The sequence below is a fragment of the Numida meleagris genome, chromosome 2 (genome assembly GCF_002078875.1).
Source record: "Numida meleagris isolate 19003 breed g44 Domestic line chromosome 2, NumMel1.0, whole genome shotgun sequence".
NCBI lineage: Eukaryota > Metazoa > Chordata > Aves > Galliformes > Numididae > Numida > Numida meleagris.
The window spans coordinates 14,648,622-14,674,372 of record NC_034410.1 but is presented as its reverse complement, the minus strand read 5'-3'; the positions used below and the strand labels follow the sequence as shown (position 1 = coordinate 14,674,372).

The 25,751-nt window shown below is 43.1% G+C and overlaps 1 long non-coding RNA gene across 5 annotated transcripts in view; it reads left to right on the top strand.

Annotated features, from left to right (window-relative positions):
- The window catches only part of LOC110394453, a 39,150-nt gene extending 19,442 nt beyond the window's left edge, over window positions 1-19,708 (top strand). For 3 of the 5 annotated variants that reach the window (XR_002435632.1, XR_002435633.1, XR_002435630.1), the window contains one exon: window positions 17,085-19,708. This is a non-coding gene — a long non-coding RNA (uncharacterized LOC110394453). Of the gene's footprint in view, window positions 1-8,379; window positions 8,462-17,084 lie in introns of all 5 variants that reach the window. The other 2 variants (XR_002435634.1, XR_002435631.1) reach the window with 2 other exon arrangements.

Here is a 25,751-nt window from a genome sequence, read left to right as displayed (position 1 = left end):
CTCATGGAAGTATTCTCCATTAAAAGAACATTAATTGCATACTTTTCAGCCAAACCTTTCCTGCATAAGAAATATGATAAGCAAGCCTTGCAGATCTCTAGAAATGCCAGTTTTTAGCAGAAGTACTTAGGTGTGCAGCACCCAGGAAACCCAGCCTTGCATCACAAACCTCCTGCTCACAATGGAAATGTTAGATCCACCTGATAAAGTGTTGCACTGCAGTACTGGGCACAGGCACAGTGGGAGATTTTTAAGTGGTTTTTAAAGTCAGTGAGAGTCTGAAATCAATGACAAGGGTTTTAATCTGGAAATATTCTGCTGCTTAGTGGGAAGTGGAAATGACGGTGATGGCTCTGAAAGAGTGGTTCTGCTTCAGGCTCTGTACTCCTTGTACTGTGGTCGTGTCCACCAGATTGGAGAGAGCACCAGAGCACCCCGGCTGACCTGCACCCTCCTCACACCTGACACAAGGTAGCCATGGGGCAGCAGGCACAGGCTGATGGCTGCAAAGCAGGTTCTGTGGTTTCTTTGCACTTTTTGAATTAAGTGAGTCCAGGTTAGCTGGGGAAATCCAATTTAGTGCAGGGTTTTTCAGTGGTGACTCAGAGCTGACTTATTTCTAAACAATAAAAAACATCATGCCCTGCAAATCATAGAAGATAAGTAACTGAAATGTTATGCGTGTTGGAATGTGTTGTCTCTGGCCCTGAAATATCACAAATTTTGCATTTTGAATGGTATCAATGAATGTTGCAGGCTGAAATTCTGCTCCTATTTTGAACAGTACAACCCCAGAGAGGTTGCTCTTAGCTGCGTGCCATAAATTTTTGATTAAGAGTTTGCTTTGTTTCTGTTTTATATCCTACTACTGTTAACTCTTTGGGGCCCATTTGAGTTTCCACTGAAGTTAATTAGGATTTTCACATTGAGTTCAGGGGAAGCAGGATTTGACCTTTACTGAATGTCAATTGGAAGTGGAAGCTAAGCTTGTGTTCTGGATATGATTATTCAGTTTGCTGTTGGAGACTACTCCTGAGTAATATGAATACTAAAATCTTGGCAAGCGTACACCCTAATAGATTACTTTTCGACTCTGAGAAGAGTTCAGTGAATATCACTACAATGCTACCCCTAGCCTTTTTGTCTCTGGCTTCACATTGGTGCCTCATTCTCTGCGGGCATCAGAGCAAGACCTGGAGACCTTCAGCAACTGGATAAAATAGGCTCAATTCTGTAAACTAGCACAAGACTTCCAGTGACTTGGAAACGTGTCAGAGAGGAGATAATGTTGCTACCTGGTGAGCCGGGGAAGTATGAAAGCCTGTGCATACAGCTAATGCTCAGCCTGCTAGAAAGAGCTCTTCTAAAGGTGTACATCCCTGTTTTGGCTTCACTCTGCTCTCCATCATTAAAGACAGAGGTTTAAATATCCATTTTGCTGGAGCACCAGTTTTGTGGGTGAGCTGAATTCAGAATTTTCTGCTTTGCTGAACAAATGCAGATAAGGAAGCTGAAAGAGATCCAAGAAAATCCCAAAACTATGAAATTAAATTAATTTTACCATTTAGGCAGTATAGAGAATATACAGATAGAGGCAAAATAATAAACATATCTATATGAATTTCTTTTTCTTGGCTCCCTCACTGAGCTTGAACACTTCTTTTTCCTGAGTACAAAGGAGTCCTTGTTTTTGCTTCCCCTCCTCCAGATTAAAGATCCTTCCTCAGGTGAATCCAGATTACTTTTTCCTCTCTAAGCTACAATGTCTGTAATGTAAGATGTCTCGGAGTGTGCCACAGTGATGAAGAAAGGCCAGGGAGAACAAACAGAAACAGAGGGAGTACTGCTCTATCCTCTTCCTCCCCACCACTGCCCCTGTTTCCTCCCTGCTCTGTCAGCTCTGGTTGTCCAGTTGTGTCAGCACTCATCAGCTGTGTCAGGCATCTTGGCTCAAATCCCAAACCAACCTGGAGGGACTTGAACCCATTTCAGACATTTTCTGGGAAAACTCTCAGATACTCTAACTTTTCCTAGGCAGAGATCTCCTTTGGATAGCTGATTTAGACTGAACAGACCAAGGTAGTACTTGATTCTAGAGAATGACTGTTTCAGTACTTGGATGAGAGGGAAAGGAAACATGGCATCCAAAACCTTCTCCAGGACAAGGTTATCTGCTTTAGTCTATGCGAGAGGCACAATTTGAGAAGCAGAAACTGGGATCCTCAGACATGCATGCCCAGAAAAATTGTATTTATTCATACAAAGCACTTTACTCTTGGATGCCTGCATAAAGCTGAGTGAGGGCTTTGAGAATCTCAATTTTTGACTTTGCCAACTGAAGGAGCACTTAGGCAGCAGTTAGGTATTTAGCTTATTCTGTAGATAGAGCCTATTATGAGCTAAACTTGGAGTTGTGGAGTTTGGGGTTGAGGTTATAGGGAGCAATGTATTCTAAATTTGAACTGAAATATTTTCTAACTTCACCACTAAACATAAAACCTCAAATCTATGTTAGGCTTGAAACACTTCATATATAATGTGAAGCCACAGCAGATTTATTTTTTCTTTTGGAATGTTTGAGGCAAATCATTTAAGTCTTTTTAAATTTAAAATGCAAAGAAAAACAGGCACGTTTTTTACTTCCTAAAATACACTCTAAAGAGAGAAGTGTCAGTAGGTTCAAGACAAACTCAGTGATCCTGTACAAAGGAGATGTAGGTCCTGACAGCGAGTCTAACGAGTAGTGTTACTCTGGGTAAACCGAAACTTGTGTGTACAGGGTGCTTTAAAACAAAACCTCTTCCAGAGGGATATGGGACAACTTTGCAGTTCATAAACCTTCCCTACTAGGAGTAGCTCCACTTTGTAGGGAGTGTGTTTGTTTTCAATTTATGGGCACATTCCTATTTTTCTTTTGGCAGCTCTCCCACTTTTGCCTCACAACATTGCTTCATACTTGTCAACTTCTCTTTGTACCTGTGTGCCCTCCACTTCCCCTTGGTCATCTTGACCAGATGTCTTGACCAGATGTCATCTCTGTTTAAATGGCAGGCAAGAAGCCATGGAATACTCCTTTGCAAAACCAGAGAAAATAATAGCGAATTCACAGCCACCACAATAACCCTATGTATATGTCTTTGGAGAACCTGAAGTTGTCCCCCCTCCACCAATGCTGGTATGTTCCGTTCTGTCTGCAGGAGAGTCACCAAAATCCTAGTGCACACCTCTGGGCAGTCAATGGAAAGGGTGCTGCTGACTGAGTCAAGGGAAAGGAATTGATGGGGAAATGGAACACATGCAAACCCCAAGCATCTTACGGACAGAGGCAGTAATAAATACATCCTGCGTGGCCATCCAACTGCATGGGGAGATGTGCACTAGAATGCTTGCTTATTTTGGGAAGAGCTGAGAGCTTTTCTTTTTCTGCTTGGCCAATTGTAAAAATGTTAATTTTCCTGTGATATCAAATCCCATAATCATCAATCACCCGGATAACCTTGATAATTTCTTTCCAGAGTTATTTCCCTTTCTTTCTCATCCTGTCATGGTCCCCTTCAAGAAATGGGCACCAGAGAAGCCAAGAAGTTCACCAGGTTTCATGTCAGACGTGTTTATCGTAGCAGAACAATTACCACAAAATCCTATTTGTTTTATAATGTGTTTTTATGCTAATTTGTAGACACCAGACAAGAGTATAATGCAACAGTAAGTTTGATATGGGCCATGAAGGGGGAAATTGTTCACTAGAGGTTACCCTTTGAGGCCCACCTCACATCACCTGGTACAGCAGCAATATTGCTCTTCCTCTCACCTTCCCATTGCTTTCTGGAATCCAACTCCTCTTTGGGTGCCACAGGCTTGCAAAGAGCTGACACTGACTGAGCTGGACAACTGGGAAGTTAGACAAGAGCAAATGATTGCTGGCTGATTGTGTCCATGTAACACTAAGGTGCTTTGCTCCTGTGATTATACAAGAACAGAAGTGTTTTCAAAGCCTCCTCCTGTCCTGACGGATACCTCAGAAGAAGAGGGGAAACCGGTATCTCAAAAGGAAGGAGGAAAATCAACATTTATCATTGTCTGGTTCATTTTCTCTAATTTAATCTATCTTCAAGGCAATTTATCTAAACTACTTGTGCAGGATCCCTATACAACCAGTGGGGAAAGACTGGCATGTCCAGAGAGCTCAGGATCTTGTCACTGTTAAACATTTTTCTTAGTCTAGGAAGTCAAGCTGAGCAAAACCATTCCAAATCAAAGTCTGCTCACTTTCTGCCTCTGTCTCCGATTTGTCCTCTAATCAAAATCTCCAGCAAGCTGCCATGAAAGCCTGTCCACCCACATGGCCACAAATATGCAGGCATTACTGTGCTTAAATTAATCATTACCCTTATCACCGTCATGGCATTTGTGCTGAGCAGATCAGAGCATGGCACAAAAGCTGATGTTCTACACACACTTTCTTTGGTAGCAAAGTCCGCTTTGGAAGTGATTCTGTTTGTTCTTTACCACTGAAGCAGAAACAAGGATTTTTGCCTATTAAAACACACAGTTTTAATATTTTCTCATCTTACAGCATTAGGGATCACTTTCCTAGATGTCCAAAGTTGAAATGACAGATCTTTAATTCATATGATCCTTGAATAAAAAACACAACAATCTTCAGCAACAAATGCTTGGACAATGAGAGCCTTTCTGCTGTAGTCTGAATGACAGAACACTGGATCAGAGTGGCAAAATTCCAGCACTGGGCAATTTTAACAGCAGATTTGATTCACATCAGTCACGGAAGCTCAAGTTTTGCTTGATGCAGGCACTGCACAAGAGGTTAGAATAAACAAACAACCTCTTGCAGTCTCTTCCAGTCCTTCTTCTTCCAAATAGCATCTGTAAACTGATGTGGGGCTATGCAGCCTGAAAAATAGGAAGTCAGGCAATGGTCACTGTGAAACTGTGGTCATGAGGTCTTAGGTAGTGACTGATAAGCAGCTGGATATCAGATTAATAAGTCTGCAGTCCATTAAAAGTCCTGCAGTGGCCTACATAAATACTTGTGGTGTCCTAAGATGATGTGCAGACCAAGAAACATCCATGCACATTATTTAAGCATGATTGGCATAAAATGAACATGCAGCAGTGAATACAAGTGGAGAGACAAGATGCATCTCTTGTGTATAAAGAGAATAACATACCAACTCAGAAGATGCATAACAGAGGATGACTAACGAAACCCAAATGCGTAAGGCAGCACACAAACTGACTGCATGTATTTCAAGTGATGTAGTTTGAGTTCTTTGGTTTATGATCAGTTGAGAATCTCCTCCTCCTCTATAGGTGTTTGATGAGATTTAGCTCCCCATCTGCTCAGAGACCCATGTGCATACACAGGGAGATACAAGTGTGTGATGAATCCAGTGTTGAGCTTTATGGATGGGAAAGGTTTAATCCCTACTACGGATTAATTCTTTAATCCATGAAGAAGGGAGGATTAGAAACAGAGTCAGGAGCAGCCATGGTCCGAAAGTGGTACTGAAGGACTAGCTAGAGGAAAACCAACAAGGATGCTCCAGTCTGAGGTGCCAGGACTTGCCCTACTGGAGTGGGCCAAACTTTGACTAGTTGCTCAGTTGGGCCCAAGTTATTCACTTAATGACTATCCACAAATTTTTTGCACAAAAGGCTGGGATGCTCGCTTGCGCAAACTATTTGGAATAGTTAATCTTCAGTCAGTAAATCATGGTTTGGGAGCAAAATTAAAATAGTGACTAGCAAGTAGGCAGTGACACAGAACTCTGCTCAGCTGTGCCAGCAGATGGGCTGAAACCTGTGTGTTCTCCTGCGGCAGTGGCGGATACGGGCAGATAATCTCCTACCTCCTGGCCTGTAACACAGCTCCTCCTGGTCATGTTCAGGCACGGGAACATTTTCTTATAAGGGTGGATAACTGTTGCAACTACAATTATAGATAGTAAATGCATTAGAAAAGATAAAGTGTCCTGGTGAGTGACTCATAAACATGAAAAAGGACACAGCTTGTCAAAGGCATCCACAACAAATGGCCAGCTCTGTTCTTTCCTCTGGTTCAGCAGTGCTGTGATTTGTAGCTCCCGAGTTGTGCTTGGACTCAGTAGTAATCTGACTGTGGAAACGCAGCTCAAGGGATACTGGCAGAAAACTGTAACCCGAGAAAAGATCCCTCAAAAAACACTGTCAGGCACTACGGTGCTATTTCTTGTTTGTCCCCCCTCGGTGATTTGTTTACACTGGAATGGAAAGGTAAAATAATATTCACTTTTGTAAACAGACCATCAGTAAAAAAGCTTTTGTTAATATTAATAAATAGCTTTCTTAAGAACCCCCAAGTCCCTGTGGTAGGTATTAGCCTTTGGTTTCCAGTTACTCAACCTCTTTACAAGTCTTAGAGATCTCATAAACTTTGAATGTTGTAGTAAAAATATTTATAGGGTAAGTCAAAGAAAAACATAAAATTGCATTCAAGTTTTGACATGAGTAAAACTACTTATCCTGCTTATTTTTTATTATGAAAAGCTGGATGCTGTGACCTCACTAAAAAATGATAGCTATTTAAGCAGAAAGGTTGGAAAGGATTTTGTACATGTTAGTATTTCCTTTCTAAAGTATTAATATTTACCTTGGGAAACTCTTAAGTGCTTAATTGGAAAAGGCAGACAAGCAGTGCTGGTGGTGTCACAGGCTGTTTATGGAGTTACGACAAAACTCTGCGTGATAATTCCAGATGATACTTGAGTAAGAAGCTAGGCCGACCTGTTTTTTCACTATGCTTGATAAAGGCTAGATCCACTAAGAAATTCTGAGTTCCACATTAAGGGCTTAAATTCATCAGTCAAATCCTAGAAAGCCTACTTTCAACTTGTCCAGCTCTGTGGATGCTTAAAGTCCCTACAGTATCTCCGTTTCCACTGGCAGCATGTTGACAGCCACCGCACCCTGCTCTAGACCTCACCAGGATGCAGGGAGCTCCAGATAAGGCCTGGTATACCTTGCCACCGTCTTATCTTACTCGTCAAGTGGCAGCCAGCTGGCAGGCTCAGAGGATGCTTGATGTATCACACTTTGCACGGCAAGCAGCACAGGGCACAATTTCTAGGACAGGGCTGTGTGTCTGCTGGTCTGTACTGTATCCAGTAGTGCTGCAAAAGGGAGACCTGCTTTTGAATTCTCACCTGATTCCAGGCCCTCTCACATCCCAGGGAAGTGTTTGAGACAGTCTGAGATGTGTTCTCCTCCACCTCTTAGCTGATCTGGTTCTGAGTTATAGAAGTAATTAGAATTTTTGGGAGGCTGCAAGTTAGAAAGAGGCATTGATTCACCTCTAGGTTATAAAGATATTTACATAATGTACAGAAAAGCTGCAGTCAAGCCAGACCCAGGCTAAGAGAAATAAAAGGTGTTAGATTCTTGCTCTCCAGTAGGAAGGTTCTTTGGGAAAGCTGATAATAAGTGTCTTAAATCAGTAATCTGTCTTGAAAATTCACACTGAAGTTGCGTAAAAGAGAGCTGCTGTTCAGGCACTAAAGCAAGGGCTAGATTTATTTTTAAGAGCCAAAGTAACAAATTTGATCTTCTTATCACAGAGCACTTGGGCTGGTGGCACTACTGAGCACCCAGCTTACATCTGGCCTCCTCCACCTGGTAAGGGGCTTGTGTGCTGGAAAGACCTTCCTACAAACATTTTCAACAAGAAGTTCCTGTTAATAATTTCCCTAATGAATGTTGATTAATGTCCCTGGAGGGTTTTGGGGATAGCTTACAGTGCACAGCAATAGGAACCTCCATGGAAGTCCTCTCCTGTGAAAAATGTTGTGTTCCTGCTTCATCTCAGATTTTGTGTTTAAGATATTGTTAGAAAAAGTGAAGGATTCCTCTGGGCCAAACGGCAGAAAAACCCTTCTCTTCAGTCCTGTCCAGGCATCCCTGTGCCGCAGATGGGCCAGGAGCGGAGATGCTCTGCGGGGAACCAGGTCAGGGCTGTGTGGGAGGGAGGGAGTGGCAGCTTGTACCACTGCAGTTAACACCAGCAGCTCTGACAGTGTTAACACACACCTGGAGCTTTTTACTGCTATTATAAAACAGGAGTTCAGTTAACTTACTGTCCCACGATGTTTAGACAGAACATATACAAAAGTTTCAAGACCACAAGCCAAAACGTTAGGAAAAAATATGTGCTATAATAAGAAGTCACTGCTTCTGTTTTGAAGCAGTCACGAGGTGACCAATACGTGACTGTCCTTTCTCTTCCTTTGTCTTTTGTAGGTGAGGCATTATGACTTGTCTTAGGGATGGTCCGTAAGGATAACAACACAGAAATAATTTCATAAGAACTTTCACTTCTTGCAGCATCCACTACAAGTTACAACATAAAACCACCAAACCCTTGAAGATTATGTGAGAGTTATAGCTTGATGAGCCATTAAATCAGGTAACCATTATTCAGGGTATTTCAGTAACAAAAAAGAAATGTTTTCATGCTGTCTTTTTATTGCCCTGCTTACTTTGCATGATCTTGTTTTTAATCAGCTTCCTCAGTAAAAACTGGGGATAAATACCAAGTTCACATGCGCACACAAGTTCTGAACTTTGAACAAATGCAGTATGTTAATACATACTAATCTGTTTACTTAGCCCATGACTGGTCACAGCCAATAAGTCCATAAATTCAAGCTCTGCTGATTGTGTGGCTGGCATATAAGCATGCAGCACACAAAGGAAAACCTGAAAATTTGTCAGCTGAAGGACCTCGCTTTGTGAAGTGGGAAGGTGCCTACGCTGAAGATGTGCCTTCAGAGGCAAGTTGAGATTCACCACATGGTGACAGCTTGTTTGGGTTTGCACACAGTAAAGAGCAGGATGCTGCTCTCACCTCGAGGATGTGATCCTGAATTCGCTGACTTGCTGAATGCTACCCATGAGCATAGCCTCGGAGAGCACACTGAAGTGTCATGCAAGACATCCAAATGGATATTACAGGGTCTGTGTTGTGTGATTTTTGACCTTGATAGAACAGGCTGGGTAAGACTCCTGTATTTTACATGGACATAGAATTGGTTTCTTTGCAGAATAGACACATAGATGTTAATTCAAAGCTATTGTGCAACCTCACCGCAGAGGCATGCAGTGCTGCCTTGCATTGGGTGTGTTAGCGCTGAGCTTGATGTTGTAATGACTGCGTGCCTCATTTGAGGGCTTAGGGGTAACTGGCCTCCAGGGATATTGCACTTTGAGTTCGAATCCTTTACTAAAATCATCTGACTGCTTGTTTGGAAATTGAAAAAAAGACTCTCTGCTGTATTTTACATGACCTTTTGAACAGGATGCAAGGCTGAGTGAGAGCCCAGCTCTGGGCTCCTGCTGGCTGCATCTTCCTGGCTCTCCCCATTTTGTTATCTTCGGTACCAGAGGCTCACAGCCAGCAGTTCTGCAGCACAGCCTTCTGGAACAAAGCCGTGACTTGATGTGACTGAAAAAGCACTGCTGTCCAGGGGCATGGGGCAAGGTTCCCCCAGCTCTGCTGTCTGTAATTGGCTCCGGAGTGTGCTGTGCTGAGGGTGCTGGGGTCTGTCCCCGTTTAGTGAAGACAGATGCGAGTGCTGAGCGAGCAGCAGCTAACAGACTTGCAGAGCAACCTTGGCAGGGTGCCCTGCTTTTCAGATTTCAGTGCACCTACAAAAACTCACAAAAACTCACCAAAAAAAAAAAAAAAAAAAAAAAGCCTCCTCTACATTTTGGCCTAGAGCAAGGCTCTGGTGTAAGCAGTTCATCAAGACACACTCTCTTTAGCTCCTTAAACACACAGCTAGATCAAAATAAAGTATGAAGAGCATAAAGTAACTCACAGACACCGTTTATTAACACTGAGGCCTGCTGCAGGAAGAAAGTGACCCAGTAAATATCCTCTCTGAGTAGTAAAATAGCTGCTGTAAGGAGTTATAAGAACTTTTGTGAGCTGTAATTCCCTTAGGAAAAAAAAAAGAGGTTTTTACGATCTTTCATCTCTGCTTGAAAGCAGAAGTAAAAAGTCTGCCCCTAAACAACTAGGTGCTTGTGAGCAGCCTGCTAATAATATCATCTTCTGTCTGGTCTTAAAGCAAGAGAGATATGGAAGGAAAACAAACTCACAAACAGTGCTGCTCAGCTTTATGAGTGCTGTGACTTCAAAGCTGGGAAGACTAGCTCCTCAGGCTGGCTGCCCGGGGGACTGAGTTCAGCAGCTTTCAGAGTATATTCTGCATTTGAAATTCACAGTGTTTGATAAAGCTGCAAATGGATACCTCACACTGGATGTCCTGTACACAACAAACCCTGGTGAGGTATTGGAACAGGTTGCCCAGGGAAGTGGTGGAGTCACCATCCCTGGAGGTGTTTAAAAAAAAGGTAGATGTAATACTAAGGGACATGGTTTGGTAGGCAATATTGGTGGTAGGTGGGCAGCTGGACTAGATGATCTTAGAGGTCTTTTCCTTTTGGAAGGAATTTAAGGAATCATTCCTTAATGATTCCATGATTCTACTCTGGCTCACTGGAAAAACCAGCAATAGGCACATACTTACATTTTGCTTTACATGTTGTATTTTAATGAGGTTTATTTTACAAAAGGCAGTGGTATGATGATGTGTGTGAATACCATCTTCCTTTACTGGTGACTAAACCAAGGCAGAAATATTGCACTGAGCTAAACCCAATTCAATGTATTCCTGTTTATCTCCCTTCTGTATCCCTATTTCCCCATGGCAACTGTTGGTCTGGGTCTAGCTGCTCAGTGTCTAAGAAAGTTTACAGCAAATGTTGTAGCAATCAGAAACGTGATTGTCCTCCCAGGGTTTGGGACAGCAATGGCAGCACATATCAAAGCAGTTGGAAGGAGAACAGCCAGGACGATTTCCTTGTTTGCTGTAGAAACGGCAGTGAAGGACACTAAAAAGAAATGCAGCTGATAGCATGATCCCTGCCAGTGTTGTGCTTGCAAATAATGAGTTAAACAGTGAGTTGAGTGAAATAAATGCTTTTTTTTTTTCTTCTGTGGACAACTGAGTCTCTAACAAGAACCACGTCTGTAATAAAAGTTATGATGTCTCTAGCAGGAACTGGTAGTGCAAATCAAACATACCATTAGCTTGTCAGGCTCAGCCAAGTGAAATAACAAGCAGCTGGGTAGTGCTGTACACTGAAATGGAAAACTGTTGCCCCTTAACAGAAGATTTCCTCAGAGAAAATTAAGCACGAGGGGCAGCAACAGACCTAGTTATTCATGAGCGCAGTGTCACGGGAAGGTCAGGGGAAGGACCTCACTTAAACCATCATTCTGGCTCAGAAAATGCTGCCTAACTACTGAAGTCAGCAGCACAAACCCTCCCCAACACCTCGATGTGCACATCAGTGGGGCAGGGACATGCCTGGCCCTGTGCCTGGCTGCTGCCACCAGGAGAAGCAGAGGCAGCAGGGGTAGCCATGTCACCTCCCTCTGACTGGCCAGACAGGCCAGCAGGCCTGGACTGAGGGGTCAGACTGTGCCTGGGAAATGGGGAGCAGGTGGGTGTCTCATTTCTGAAGAATAATCACAGAATCATAGAAACATAGAATAGTTTGGCTTGGAAAGGACTTAAAGATCGTCTAGTTACAACACTCTTTTAGTTTAAAACCACTCTTCTCTGTCCTATCACTACCAGGCCGTGTAAAATGACGGTTCCTCTCCTGATTATAAGCTCCCTTTAAGTACTAGAAGGCCACAATGAGGTGTCCCCGGATCCTTCTCTTCTCCAGGTTGAACAGTCCCAGGTCCCTCAGCCTGTCTCCATAGGAGAGGTGCTCCAGCCCTCTGAGCATCCTTGTGACCCCTCTGGACCCACCCCAACAGCTCCACATCTTTCTTGTCCCAGGCATGATTCTCCAACACAACATGGAAAGTGAAGCATTCTGCTGCACCAGAAGTGGAATTGGATGCAGACTGTGCTGGGCTAGATGAGATCTTGTATTTTCAAACAATTGGGTTACATGAGTTTTTGTACTTTCAAACAATTGGGTTAGAATGAGTTTTTGTACTTCGGGGCTTTCAGCTAAAACCAAGCTGTTTGTGTTGTCGTGTTCTCTTTTACAAGTGTTTGGCTAATGGAGCCTGGGTGGCAGAGTGGAAAATCATTTGGGAGGTTTGAGTAGCCCTGTGTGTGTTCCGCAGCCCAGCAGCCAGACATTGTTTATTGAGTCCTGTGAGGGATCCTGGTAATCACAGCTGATTTGCAAAAGCATATCTGTTGCCCATGTGCATCAATTAGATTACAGCATTTGCGTACAAATCACAGACTTGATATCGATCCCACAGCTTACAGCCAGCTGAGAACATTCTGATGCTTGTCCGGAGGGAGGCCATAGGAGACCATTTCCAAAAAGTCTGCTGCAGAAGCACATCCAGTTTTCAAGTGCACATCCACACTTAGCAGCTCCCTGTTGCTGAATGCCAGCCCATGGCACATCCACAGACTGCCCTCATCACTGCCACAAGCTTACAACACAAGTCTCTTGTGCCCTGTCTGGAAAAAAAAAAAATCCCCCATACATTTTTGGGTTAGTAGCCTGGGCGGGAGGAAGTTGGACTGCATTTCCCAGAAGCCAGCTCCTTAAAGAGGGAATTTTAAGGAGATAAATGTTTTATCTGGGTCTGGGTGTTGCCAGTTCCTGTCCATTTCTTCACGCTGGAATATGCCCAAGTCTGAATAGAAAACAAGGGAAACAGCATTTTGAACAAAACCTTTCTTTTTACAACGCAGTTCTAAACCACTTCCACATGCTCCTGGTACATGTAGGCACTGCTTTCACCTGTGTCTAACCCGAATCCAAGGGAGGGTAACAGCAGTTTACTTGATGAAGAGATTTCTGGGCCCGCAGATGTGCCCTCAGTTGCTGTCAGACACTCTGCTGGTCAGGCGGGGGGCACGGCTGCAACTCCACTTTTTCAGAACAGCATCTGGTGTGTAAAAGGCACAGGAAGCTTTTGCCCCAGCTCTAATACTTAGAACTGGTTAGAAAAATGCTTCAAGAATATTGCAAAAGAAAATTCCCAAATGCCTTTCTCTGCAACTCTTTCCACTTTCTCATTTAATAATACAGCTGTCTTAATTTTTTCATTCAGTGACAAGGGAGGAAAACTCCCTCTTCCCTTCATCCTTCTCTGCCTCAGGAAAAAGAAAAAAAAGGGAAGGAGGAAGAAAAGAAGGTTTCAAGAGGGCTTCTGGAATGATAATGTCTTGAATTTTTTTTTTTTTTTAAGTTAAAACATTTTGGAAAGAACTTTTCCACATTTCTTCTTATTTTTGAAAGATTCTTTTTTTTCGGAAAAAAATGCTTTAAACTACAAATATTGGCTAACTTTATAAACAAAATTCTTTCCCCATTTTATTAAGAGAATTAAACAAGGCGCAAGTGATGGCTGAAGAAACAATTTCCAGGATGACTGACACACAGGAACTTTTATCTTTTCAACTATAAACTTTGATTGGTTTTTGCACCCCCCCGCCTCACTTCCTCCTTTCCTCTTTCGAAAAATTATTGCCTTTCAGTTTGTTTTAATGGTGTTTATGTAATGTCATAAATATTCTTGTTTAGAACTATAATTATTCCCTATGATTAATTCTGCTCATTCTAAGAGGTTGTGCAAGATTTTCACTGGAGGGTATGTCTTTTATGTTTATATGTTACTCCATGTAAAGTGGAATTTGTTCATTACCAAAGCTGCATCAGTGAAGGCAGGGTTAACATTTTTTCTTTCTCCCGTGGCAATGTTTGGAAGCATTTTTGTAGAGTGTTTAGTATCATTCCTCTTCGGGTTAGGATTAAGGTAATTGACAGGACTCTGGGCCAGGGGTCCCTTAGCTGCCCAGCCTCGGCTCTGTGCGGTGGAAGCGTGCCATGTCCAAAAGTCACTTCCTTTCTCTTTCTTTTATACCTCATTAGGCTGCCTGTGTTTTCGATTTCAGAGGAATTCCTATAAATACATTGATTGTAGCTGCTAATTGTGGGTAAAACATCTACTGCATGGTGGCAGTGGGAATTTTCCCAAAATAAGGGACTTAGCCCTCTGTATTCTCTGAAAAGTATTTGCAGGACTTGGAGATAATGATCAGAATTTTTGTGACAACCATTCTGTGTTACGTGAGGGCAAACACATGAAATCAGACAACATTGCAGCAGTGACTGACAGTACATAAAGACCAGATGCCTTCAAATGGTTCCCAGCATGTTTGCCTTTGTGTTACAACTTACGTACCTGGTTAAAAGAAGACAAATAGTAAGACTTGAATACCCCAGAACAAAGGAAGGAAACTTGGAGGAGAGAGGAAAGAGTTATACTTTAAAGAATATATAGATTGTATACTCAAAACGGACAGTTTTTCTGCTCGAATACATTTCAAACACTTTTCCTACCAACTGATGGAAATAGTATAATTTTTTTAGCAGCTCAAAAAGTGTAATCTAGAAATGTTTTTCTGTCATCCTCTTAGAAAATTTTTGCAAACAACGATTTTACTGCCCAGAAGAAGTGACTTTGATTGTTCTGCATAAAATGAGTAAGTTAGGTGATTTTTGGGGAACATGCAGGCTTTAATTGTGTTCACTGTTTGTGTGCAGAAACCCTTTGCCAGTAGTTTCTGGGGCTGATGGGAAACGATTTGCAGCACTGGGTTTTCCTTTCTTGTTCAGTCATACCTGCACCTAAAAAAACAGACTATATAAAGAGTGGGAAGCCTTTGGGAGACCTGGGTGAAAAATTCCAGGAGTGAGGGTGTCCCTGCACAGCCCTGCCCAGGCCCCTGGCAGAGCTCGTTAGGTCATGTTTGCTGAAGGTGCTTGTTTTCTGTCTCCTGGAGCAGCCAGCAATGGGACAGCAGGAGGACAAAGCATGTCCTCAGTGACCACGGATGGAGCCAGCCCCATTCATGGATTAGCGCTGCCATGGAAACTCGGTTTGCAGAGCTCCCCATAGCAAACAGGGAATGAATGCCAGGTCAGCACCTGGGATCTGAAGGGAGGGAAGGAAGGGTTGAGCAACTGTTTGTTGAACTCATTTAGGAGCTTTCTTGGAATATTCCAATATTCCAAATATTGGAGTGAAGAGTTTTTAGTCAAAGCTAGGACAAGGATTCTCTTTGTTTGAGAAAAGGGTTGTGTCCTTTGGATGCGTTCAATGAAGGACAGCAGCAGAGCTGAGCTAAGCATTGATTTAATTTCAAACTAACCTTGAAAGACCTAAAAGAGATTTGATGATCAGCTGTAAGCTGAAAAGGAATCCCAGGAGGCTTATTGTTCAACATAATGATTTACAAGATGTGTTATCAGCCATTAGCTTAGGAGTTCTGCTTGTAATTCTGATTTTGATCCTTGTGAGACAAAATTCACATCTGTATTTTGTCTGTAGAGATCTGCTGGCTATCTAGTCCCAGATATATTGAAAGCACGACTGACTGTTTCACCACTTGGAAAACATAACCTTTCTTACAGTATCAAACAATGAACTTTCAGTAAAATATATAACAAACATCTCTGCTTCTTCCTTCCTCCCTTCTTCCTATCCTCCCTTCCTTCTATCTTTCCTGCCTCCTTCCCTCCCATCCTTTCTCCCTCCCTTCCTCCCTTCCTTCCTTCCTTCATCCTTTTTTCAAGTATGCAAAATGATGTATTTTTTCCCCCACAAGTGGGGAACAACTTGTGATTTGGGAGATTTAGTTCTACACTACATTCCCTTATAGACTTCTTTATGACCAACTTCTCTGTCTCAGGAATATGGAGAGATGCATTGTGCTCTCCATAGCCTGGCCATGCCTGCCCTGAGGGTCACCTGTTAAATGGAACATGCAGCCTGGTGCCAGCTCTGCTCGAAGCCCAGCACGGATGCATTGCAGCAGCCTTAAGGCACAGATGAGGAGCTTGACACAACAGCTTGAAGTTTATGCAGTGAAACCTTATCATAGAATCATAGAATCACAGAATCATGGAATGGCTTAGGTTGGAAGGGACCTTAAAGACCATCCAGTTCCAACCCCCTACCATGGACAGGGCTGCCACCTAGCAGATCAGGCTGTCCAGTACCCCATCCAATCTGGTCTTGAACGTCTCCAGGGATGGGGCATCCACAGCTTCTCTGGGTGCCTGTGTCCATGCCTGAGCTAACAGTTCTGCTTGTGTGAGGCTGTTGTAGGTATCTCCATGCACACCTCTAATAGCAGAAATGCCATTTGTCACCTCAAATTTCAGACCTGGAGGGAGCAGAGCTGGCTAAAAGTCTAGTACATGAAAGCCTAGGAGATACCTGCAGTGCTCTAAAAAGTGTGTTTTCTGAGACTGATGCCCTGAATATTATTACTTGACTGCATGTTTTACAGCCAGCTGTGTACCCATTTGGAGAAAGTTTTGTTTAAAACTTATGTCCACAGCAAGGGAAATGTCAGAAAACACATTATTAAACACAAAATTGAACCGATGAATTCTTCCCAGACAGTAAAACATTTTCTCTCTCAGTGGAAGAGACTGTGGTTTGACATTCTTTGTTCTTCATAAATCCAAATTAACCAGTTATTTTTATCAGAGAGTTATTCCCATTTGCTATGAAGCAGTTGCTTAAAACTTTGTTGAAGTATTTTGCCAAGGTTAAACTGGTTGGTTGTTCCCCATATTTTCCATTTCTGCATAAGATAGCACATCAACCTTTCTCTAGTGCCTAGGGGCCTTATAAACCCACATGAGTTTCTAATGGCTCAGCAGTTGTCTTGCTTAAGCTGAAAACTGAATTTCCTCATTCCTTCCTGTGTTTGTCTTATACAGAGAAGTTTGAGGATTTAAGACTGAGCTGAATGTAAAACCAGAAGTATGGGAAAAGTGCTGGAAATTGAGAGAAGTCAGTGGCAAAATTTCCACAGCTTTTATTGGAAGGAAGATTTGGATCTATGGGCATGAATCTGAAGAGGGAAAGACTGGGTTATGTAAAACTCGAGACTAGCAGTAAATATGAGAAAACACCCAACTCATACAATGCACACTAAATTATCTGTTTTTGGCAGATCATTGCAAAAACATGAACAAGAAGGAGGGAAACTGCAGAAGCTGAGTACCCTGGTGTTAGTATTGGGGCTGTGGCTTTGCAGGTTCTGGTTGGCAGCGCTCATTTCTGCAGAGCTACTGTGGGATCCTGCTGCCCACAGGTACGTGAGAACATCAGCCACCCTTGTTGTCCAGTGCCCCTGGGAGAAATGACCTGAACGTATGTTTCCCTTTGTTCAGAACCAGAGGGAAAGTTTCTCTCGCAGACTATGTGTCAGTACGTGAAAGTCCACGTGTCCGTATCTGGCTCATTCCAGCTGTGATGCCTCAAAGCTGCCTTTTCTGCCTATTGAAGTGTTAATAGTTTCATGCTAAGTATGCTAAAGAGGTTCCTTAGATCCTCATTTACATATGTTTTATATTACCCATGTTTTTGCTTTTCATGGTTTATTGTTCCCTCCCACAACTTGCCACTATCCCCTTCATTAATCCATCTAATTGAAACCTGACATTTTCTGATTTATTGTTCCAAGTCCTCTTAAAATCACCAGTCAGAAGAAGTTGTACCCCTGTGTAGTTAAAAGAAGACATTCAACAGCAAATTTTGTCTTTCCTGTGCATAAAGATTTCTTTTTTCATCTGCCCTCAGTAAGAGATTGAAAGATAACCCTGCAAAGCATGAATTTCCATTAAATCAGCCAGCTGAGAGAGCAGGCAGGCTGAATTTTTCATTTGAATTTGTTTTGTTTTGTGCTTGAATATATTTTCTTAATATGTGTTGGAAAAAAGAAGAGGGAGCTGCTAAAAGAAGGACAACGGCATCCTCTCCCTGGAGCTCAGTCTGTGAGTTACCCTTTCATGGGAGCTGACTTGACTTCCCTTGGGTTTTGCTTCTGCAAGAAGGGTGTTTTATCTGCCTTTAGCCTCTGACCCATAGGTGTGACCTTACCACCTCTATCTCTTTTGGAGCAAAGCCTGGGCCTCGTCAAAGCTCCCCTGGAGACCAATGGTGAGCATGGAGCCAGAAGAGCAGCTCCTGGTAGTGGAAAGGATGGAGCTGGTGGAGGCAGTTGGTGTACTGCCTCCTGCAATCCCACGTAGCCATGGTCTGGGGGCAGGCAGCCAAGGGCTCATTCCTGCCAAATCTGCCGTGCCTCTCACCCCAGAAATGCAGCAGCATTAATAAGGGTATAATCAGATTCAGAGGAGATGCTTGTTTATTTCTTATTGCTTAAAGTAGACTAAATAGTGTACAAGAACTCACAGAAAAAACATTCAGTTGTCTCTATTAAACTTAATATTAACTCTCCCTTCTTTCCATGAAAAATCTTCTCTATGTCCTTTAATGCAAGATATATTGAGCTTTAAAAAGCATATTCAACTGTTACATTTTACAGGTTAACTGACAGATTTTGGGGTGCTTTATAGCAACAACATCAGCAACAGCATCTACCAAACTGTCCAGAGGGAACAGGGAAAATCAGCACCAGAAAAATGTATCCATGATGCAGAGCTATTGCAGAAGCCTCATGCTGAGTGCCATTCTGATGCTGGAGCAGGAAGAGAAGCCAAAAAGTGGTGTGATCATGTTGGCACTACTGCCTGCTGCGATGAGTCCTGCTCATCCCACCTGAGCATTCAGGGAGAACAACCACGGTGGAGCTGCCAGCCTCACCCTGCCTTCATTGTGCACCCCCATGGACATGGCAATGGCACAGGACACGGGATAGGCAAGCCTGCAGGCTGCCATGTTTCCTGACATCACTGAGAAAGGGGAAAAGGTGAATAACAGCTCCCTGCTTTGGATTCCCTCCTGTTTTGGAAAAGGAAGTACAGCAGGGAGTCGGGGAGCCAGGGAAAATGAGTGAGGTGGTTTTTGTGCTTTGGATTCAGAGCCCTGCAGTCTGTCTGTGTAGTTCCACTTGGTTTCAGTTTATGTGAATTTGGACCAGAAATTGTTTTGAAAAAAATGGAGCGAGAGGTGGGCAGAAAATACATTTACAACAGCAGGTCACACACCATGGGGAAACATCCATGTGATACATTGTGGGGAGTGAAGTCTGGCTGCAGATCCCACTGCAGGGAAGCATTAGGGAAACACTTTTATTAAAACAAATTCCCATGTACATTTTCTGTGGAAAGGAAGCATTTCGTACAGAATTTCCCCACAAACAAAGAATAAAGCTACTCCCTATAAAAACCTTTCACATTTTACATGGAAACATTTCTATCCAGCCTGTTTTAGAGGCAAGGACTCTGACCCTCAGGTGTTCTCTGGAGTGGGATGAAGATGAGGAGCACTGTTCTTGCAGGAGGATAGACAAAGCTACAAAATGGGACACAGCATGTGTTCCATACCTTCTAAGAAACATGGGGTAACGAGGATGAGAGTTCTCCCCTCTCCAGTTCTCCTGTGTCCAAAAGCCACTTTGTGCGTGAGCAGAAGCTCTACTTCACCAGAGCCCACAGGAACAAACCCATCCATCCTCATTAGCAACACAGCCCCCCAAAAGACAAGATGCTTTACTGTAAAGAATGCTTTTGCTTTTTTTTTTCTACAGTGCATTCGTTCCTAAGTACAAAACTAGCTCACCTACATGGCTGATTTTTTCACTGTATTTCCAGTGTGTGCAGGCTGTTGGAACAAAAAAAAAAAACCCAAACTCATGGAAACTAGTGGACAGAGAATTCATTTGGTTCACACTGATGCTCTCCTTCCAGCTAATGGCTAATCTTGGCTTTAAAAAGACTGCATTATCGTGAGGAGTTTGTATTGCTTCTCAGTGATCTGAAATCACTGTGATAACAGGTCATAAATCAGTGTAAAGAATAATATCAAATAATAAAAATAATATTTTCCCACTACAGTGGATCTCAAAACTTTCAGATGTTTCATGTTGATGTTATCATCTCTTCCCTGAAAGAAAAAACTTCTTGATTTCCATGGAAGCTGCTCTTCACTGGAGCCAGCCAAAGAATCATGGAATCTCCTGAGTTGGAAGGGACCCACTAGGACCATTGAATCCAACTCCCAGCTCCACTCAGCACCACCCAAAATCCAAACCCAATGTCTGAAAGCTTTGTCCAAACACTCCTTGAACTCCGGCAGTCAGGGCCATGCCCACCACCCTCTGGGGCAGAGCCTTTCCCTCACCCACACCTGCCCCTCCCCTGACATGGCTCCATGCCGTTCCCTTGGGCCCTGTCGCTGTCCCCAGAGAGCAGAGCTCAGCGCTGCCCCTCCGCTCCCTGTGGGCAGCTGCAGCCACCATGAGGCCTCCCCTCAGCTCCTCTGCTCTGTGCTGAGCAAACCCAGGCACCTCAGCTGCTCCTCACATAATGCCTCCTTGTACCTCTTGTGTCTTCCTCACTTGTGGCTTTTATCTGTCACCAAACCACAGTAACTTCTGGGAAGGCTTTTAGTGCCATTCCCTTTAGTCAGGATACAAAGTCAGGTATCTATTTTTGTTTTCTAGCTGTGCATATGTATCTTTCTGATGGGCCTACGCGCCAGCCCCATAAGACCACAGTTTCTTAAAGCACAGAGGCTCTTCCAATCCATGATCATTCCAGCTTTGTTATAGACAAATATCCTGGCTTCACATGCATTTTTGCAATCCCTGAATCAGGGCACTTTAAGTGGCCAAATTTCCCTACACTGTCAAAGAAGAGAGGTTTCTCCAAGGGTGTTTCAGAGCACGGCTATTGGCTGCCCAATGCTGGACAGTATGACTGTCTTCTTCCCAAATAATTCAGCCTCTCACAAATGAATAAATAAATAAATAAATAAATAAATGATGAATCAGGCTGAAAAATTGCAGGGCTTCTTAAAAATAGAAAGGATAAGTTGTTTGCTTTTGTGAGTGCACTTGTGTAGTGTTTCCATGCTGCTCCTCACATTTATTTGTATTTGCGCTGTGTGGACTCCTCATTCCTGACCGAAACTCTGGGCCTCATGCAGTAAAAAGAGTAATAAATCAAGACAGAAAGACTTGAAAAACAGCTGATGGAGGGGCCTTCCTGCTGTCCTGCAGGCTGCTCACCTGGCAGCTCAGCAGCCTGATGGCTGGGCTGGCCCAGAGCCGTGCGGGCCTCTGGTTTGGGGTCCCTCATGGAGCAGGAGCCATGGGGCTGGGTCTCACTGGGACCGTGTCCCCAAAGTTGGTGTGAAATGGGATTTTTTTTTCACAGCATGGAGGAGAATCTCATTCCTGTACAGCTTTGAAGGGACCCTGCAGGGCTGTACCTTGCCGGGCTTTGTGGGGAGATGAGGTGAGATCCAACTGTCCAGTGCTGGCAGAGAATAGTGTCAAATTTGGTTTTAAGCTCATTGTAATTAAGATTTTCATCTGTAGTTAGCACACCACTTCCTTGTTCTTTCCCAAGGCAGATTTCACTGCAGTTGTGCCAACCACAGCTTTAGGATTACAGATTTTCAGATCCTGTCTTGGGAACTGGGTGTCATAGTTTTGGAACTGCAAGTTTGCAACATTGCCTATTCTAAGCCATGTATTATTTTCTCTTTATGATATTCAGTGTGGTGATTATCATGAGGATTTTATTTCCTGGGGTATGCAATGATTTCAGGCCAACAAAAAAAAACAGTGGAAAAATATGGTTCTGGAAACATTCATTCTAGTGCTTGAATGTAAAAGGTGGCAAGAGGCACATGAAATTTTTCATTAGCATGTGGGAGAGAAACAAAGGTTTGGATTATATGGACCTATTACTATTTCAGATTACATAAGGCTAAAGAGAAACCCTTTACAAGACTTTCTGGATGTGATCATGTATTCCCTCCCCATGTTACAAACTTCACTGTCTCTCTCTTTGATGTGAATAGATCTGTAACCTGGCTTCTGTAACTCACATCAAGCCTCCTTATAATATTGTTAATTCTAACAATGCAACTGATAATGCTAAAAACAGCCAGTTCCCTAGGATACCATACAATCAATGTTTTATATAGCATCCTCCCCATAAAGTGCCCTTAGGAAAATTTGACAGCGACAAGCGGAGTAGACAGGAAAAAACTGGGGTAACTTAGCTTTCACATGGGCACAAGCAGAAATGTTTATTATTGATAACAGAAAGGTTACATATAAGCTGAGCGATGACAAGAGAGTCAGTTGTGGAAGAAGTGGGAAATGTGCAACGGAGTAATGGGGAATGTATTCTGAGATTCAGGTTCAGAAAGGTGGTAAATGAAGAAGGAAATAAGTAGTGAAAGAACAGATCAGGGAACTGGACCAGCAGGACTGCAGGACTGGAAACAACAACAACAAGTTAAATACCAGTCTCTGCAGTCTCAAAAGATAAGGCGACCCCAAGATCAAAATTTCGGAAAATGAGGAGGATTTTTGCATCTGAGACAAGCACACGGAATGGCAGCAAAATATTCAGGTTCCGGAGGCAGCGCTCAGGTAGTGCATAGGCCACTTTCCTGTGATAAAGGATGACAGAAGAGTTACTGAGCCTACCTCCACCAGCACAAGTAACTCACTGAATGCGTGAATGTAAGGGATTTGATCTGGTTCATTTTAGATGGAGGAGGCTTAGGGGACTCAAGATGGGAAGAACCAGCTGACATTTGTTGGTATGTGTAACCACATTGTTCTCCTAAAGCTGAAGCTCCCCTCACTACAGGAGCTTTTAGCAGTTCCCTTGAAGAGCACTGAGTGTTGTGTTAGAGGAAAACCCAAGGTCTTCCAAAATGCACTATGTTACCACACTGAACACAAGGCTCAGCAGACGTGATGTAGGCATTGTGCAGTAAAGTAAGAGAAAAGGTGGCCATGAAAAGCCATGGGCTCTGGGACCTGGTTTCCAAAGTGCAGACAGCCTCTGAAGCCCAGTTTTATGGGCTAAAAAGGCAGTCTGGGCATCTGACATTATGACTGTCTCAGAAAATACTGCAGTGAGAACTGAAACGCTGAGCAAGCCTCTGTCCCGGTAGGGATGCAACCACCCCAGCACTGAGCTCCCCACCATGCCCTCCTCACACCCTGAGTGCTCAGTGCCAGCAGATCCCATCTGAAAGGCAGCCTGGTCCTCAGGAGAGAAACAAAGCGCCGGTTGAGAGGTGCTCTTCATCTCATAGTGAAGTTAATTTACAATTTCCTTTTGTCTCATTTAGTTCCTGAAAGAATTCAAGTGACCTCCTCCTCTAAGCATTACACATTTCCATTTTCATTCTAGCATCTCCATGTCAAAGCCAGAATCAAGCTTTCAAGGGAAATCTGAGAAACAGAAGCAAAAGAGATAATGGAGGCTTCTGAAGTAGTGGTGGTGACAGCCCAACGAGCTTCAGTTCATTTGAGTCCCCCTATTGAGAATTTTTCTCACCTTCACATAAAAGGCAGTATCTGTTACAGCCGCATATGTCTGCTCTACAGATGGACCTTGGTGATTAGGTGAACTTTGTGCACCTGATCTGTATGCTGTTCAGGAGCCCAGACACAGACAAGATGCTCCTATTATTCATGCTCCCACTGCTCAGGTGCTTGCATTGCTGCTGTAACCCAGTCCCTGAAGATTCAGTGCTGAAGACCCCATCCCTCGCATACCCACTGCTGGCTGTAGTGCTAGTGGTTGTAGGTTTCTCTGTGGCTACAATGGGGCTGCCTATAGGCATGCTCTGTTGCTGGTTGGGCCCACTTTAAAACAAAAATGCGGTCATAGGGACAGAGAATACAGTAAATATTTTGAAGGGTTCTTTCTATGGATAAACACTGTGAGTACAACAGGAACGGGAAATATGATATTTCCACATCCCTTATGAACTGTTTTGTATTTTCTGGTTTTGCTGGAGGGATGGGGAAAGGTTGGGGCTAATCATGATCTCTGGTTGAAGGCATGGCTGCTTCTGTTATGAAACTGAGAAACAGGATAAATTCTGCTGTCAGACTGTCATAGTACTTGAATCATAATGCACTGCTGTATTTAAAAACAATTTGGAGAAATGGGCTGAGACTGAGATGACGAAGTTCATTGTGGGGATCATCTCAGAAGAATTAAACTTGATTGACAAGATGCAGAGGAATCTCACAGTGCTAAGTGGCTGGGTGACCAAATGATATCAGAACTTTTCAGTCCTGACAAGTAAAAAGAAATATGCAAGAGGCCGGGTGTATAAATAGTTGTATAAATCATCAGTGCAGTACAGCCAACAAATAAAGGGTTCTCCCAATTATTTATTAGACCTGACCTGGAATATTGTATCTAGTTTTGGGTGCTCCATGTAAGGGAGATGCTGATAGCTGTAAGTGAGTCCTTTGGAGGGCCACCAGGATGGTGGAGGCTGGAGCACTCAGCTTGCACGGAGAAGTTGGAGATCAGCCTGGAGGAGAGATGGCTTTGGGAGTATTGCAGTTCCTTGTAGCTTTGAGCAGGAGGTTGGGTTTGATGTTCTCGCAGGCACTGAGCAGGAGGTTAGATTAGATGACCTCTCCAAATCTCTTGCACCCTGAGTCCTTCCATCATTCTTTAGGAAATCTAGTGCCAGTAAATAGTTTTTTTCTGAACATCCACATACTGCATGCTTGCATGGCAGCAGTCACAAACAGTGAACAGAACATTAGGAATTATTATCAAAGGAGCAGAGAAAGAACAGGAATTATCAGCATCAAATAGTATAAATACCAGGTGTGCCTGGATCATGAACTTCATGTGTGAATGTGTTCTCCCACTGATTAACAAGGATAGGATAGAACTAGAAGGCACAGGTGGAGGGGGAAAAAGAGTAATTAAAACTTTGAAAAAGAGAAACTAATTCAGCTAGGACTATTCCTTTTGGACAGATGTAATGGAGGAGGAATAATACAGTTAATAATATCATGAGAACATGGAGAGTTAGCCAACTGGTAGGTTCAAAACTTGAGAAACAAACCATATCTAAGCTGTGGAGCTAATTGTCACACATTGTAGATAGGATATCTTGGGAAATCAGCTGGCTTGTGACTGGATAGCAGAAAAGGGCTGGGCTTTGTAGAGAACACATAGTTAATATTTCCAGGTAAAGTCTGCAGAAAATGAAGGAAGTCTAAATAAGAATATGTGACAGGAATATTGCTATTCAAATGGACAGTATCATTATTCACAAGGATCTGGATGATGCATGTATTTAGCAGTTTGCAGGCTTATTAAAGAATGGTTTCACCTTCGCTTATTGTTAGTCATAACATTATTCCAGTACAGCTTTTTGTAAATAGCTTGTAAAATGTATTACAGAATCACAGAATCGTAGGGCTTGGAAGGGATCCAAGAGATCATCAAGTCCAACTCCCCTGCTGAAGCAGGTACAATGGGTCACAGAGGTAGATGTCCTGACGGTTCTCGAGTATCGCCAAAGAAGGAGATTCCACAATCTCTCTGGGCAACCTGTTCTATTGCTCTGTTGCCCTTATCATAAAGAAGTTCTTCTGCATGTTATTACAGAACTTCCTATATGCTAGTTTTAGGCCATTACTCCTATATAGCACCGAGAAGAGCCTGGCCTCTTCCATTTGCCTCCCACCTCCCTTTAGATATTTATAAACATTTATCAGATCCCCTCTCAGTCTTCTTTTCCCCAGGGTGAATGGACCCAGGTTACTCAGCCTTTCTTCATATGGGAGATGCTCCAGGCTCTTTATCATCTTTGCGGCCCTCTGCTGGACTCCTTCTAGGAGATGTCTGTCTTTTTTGAA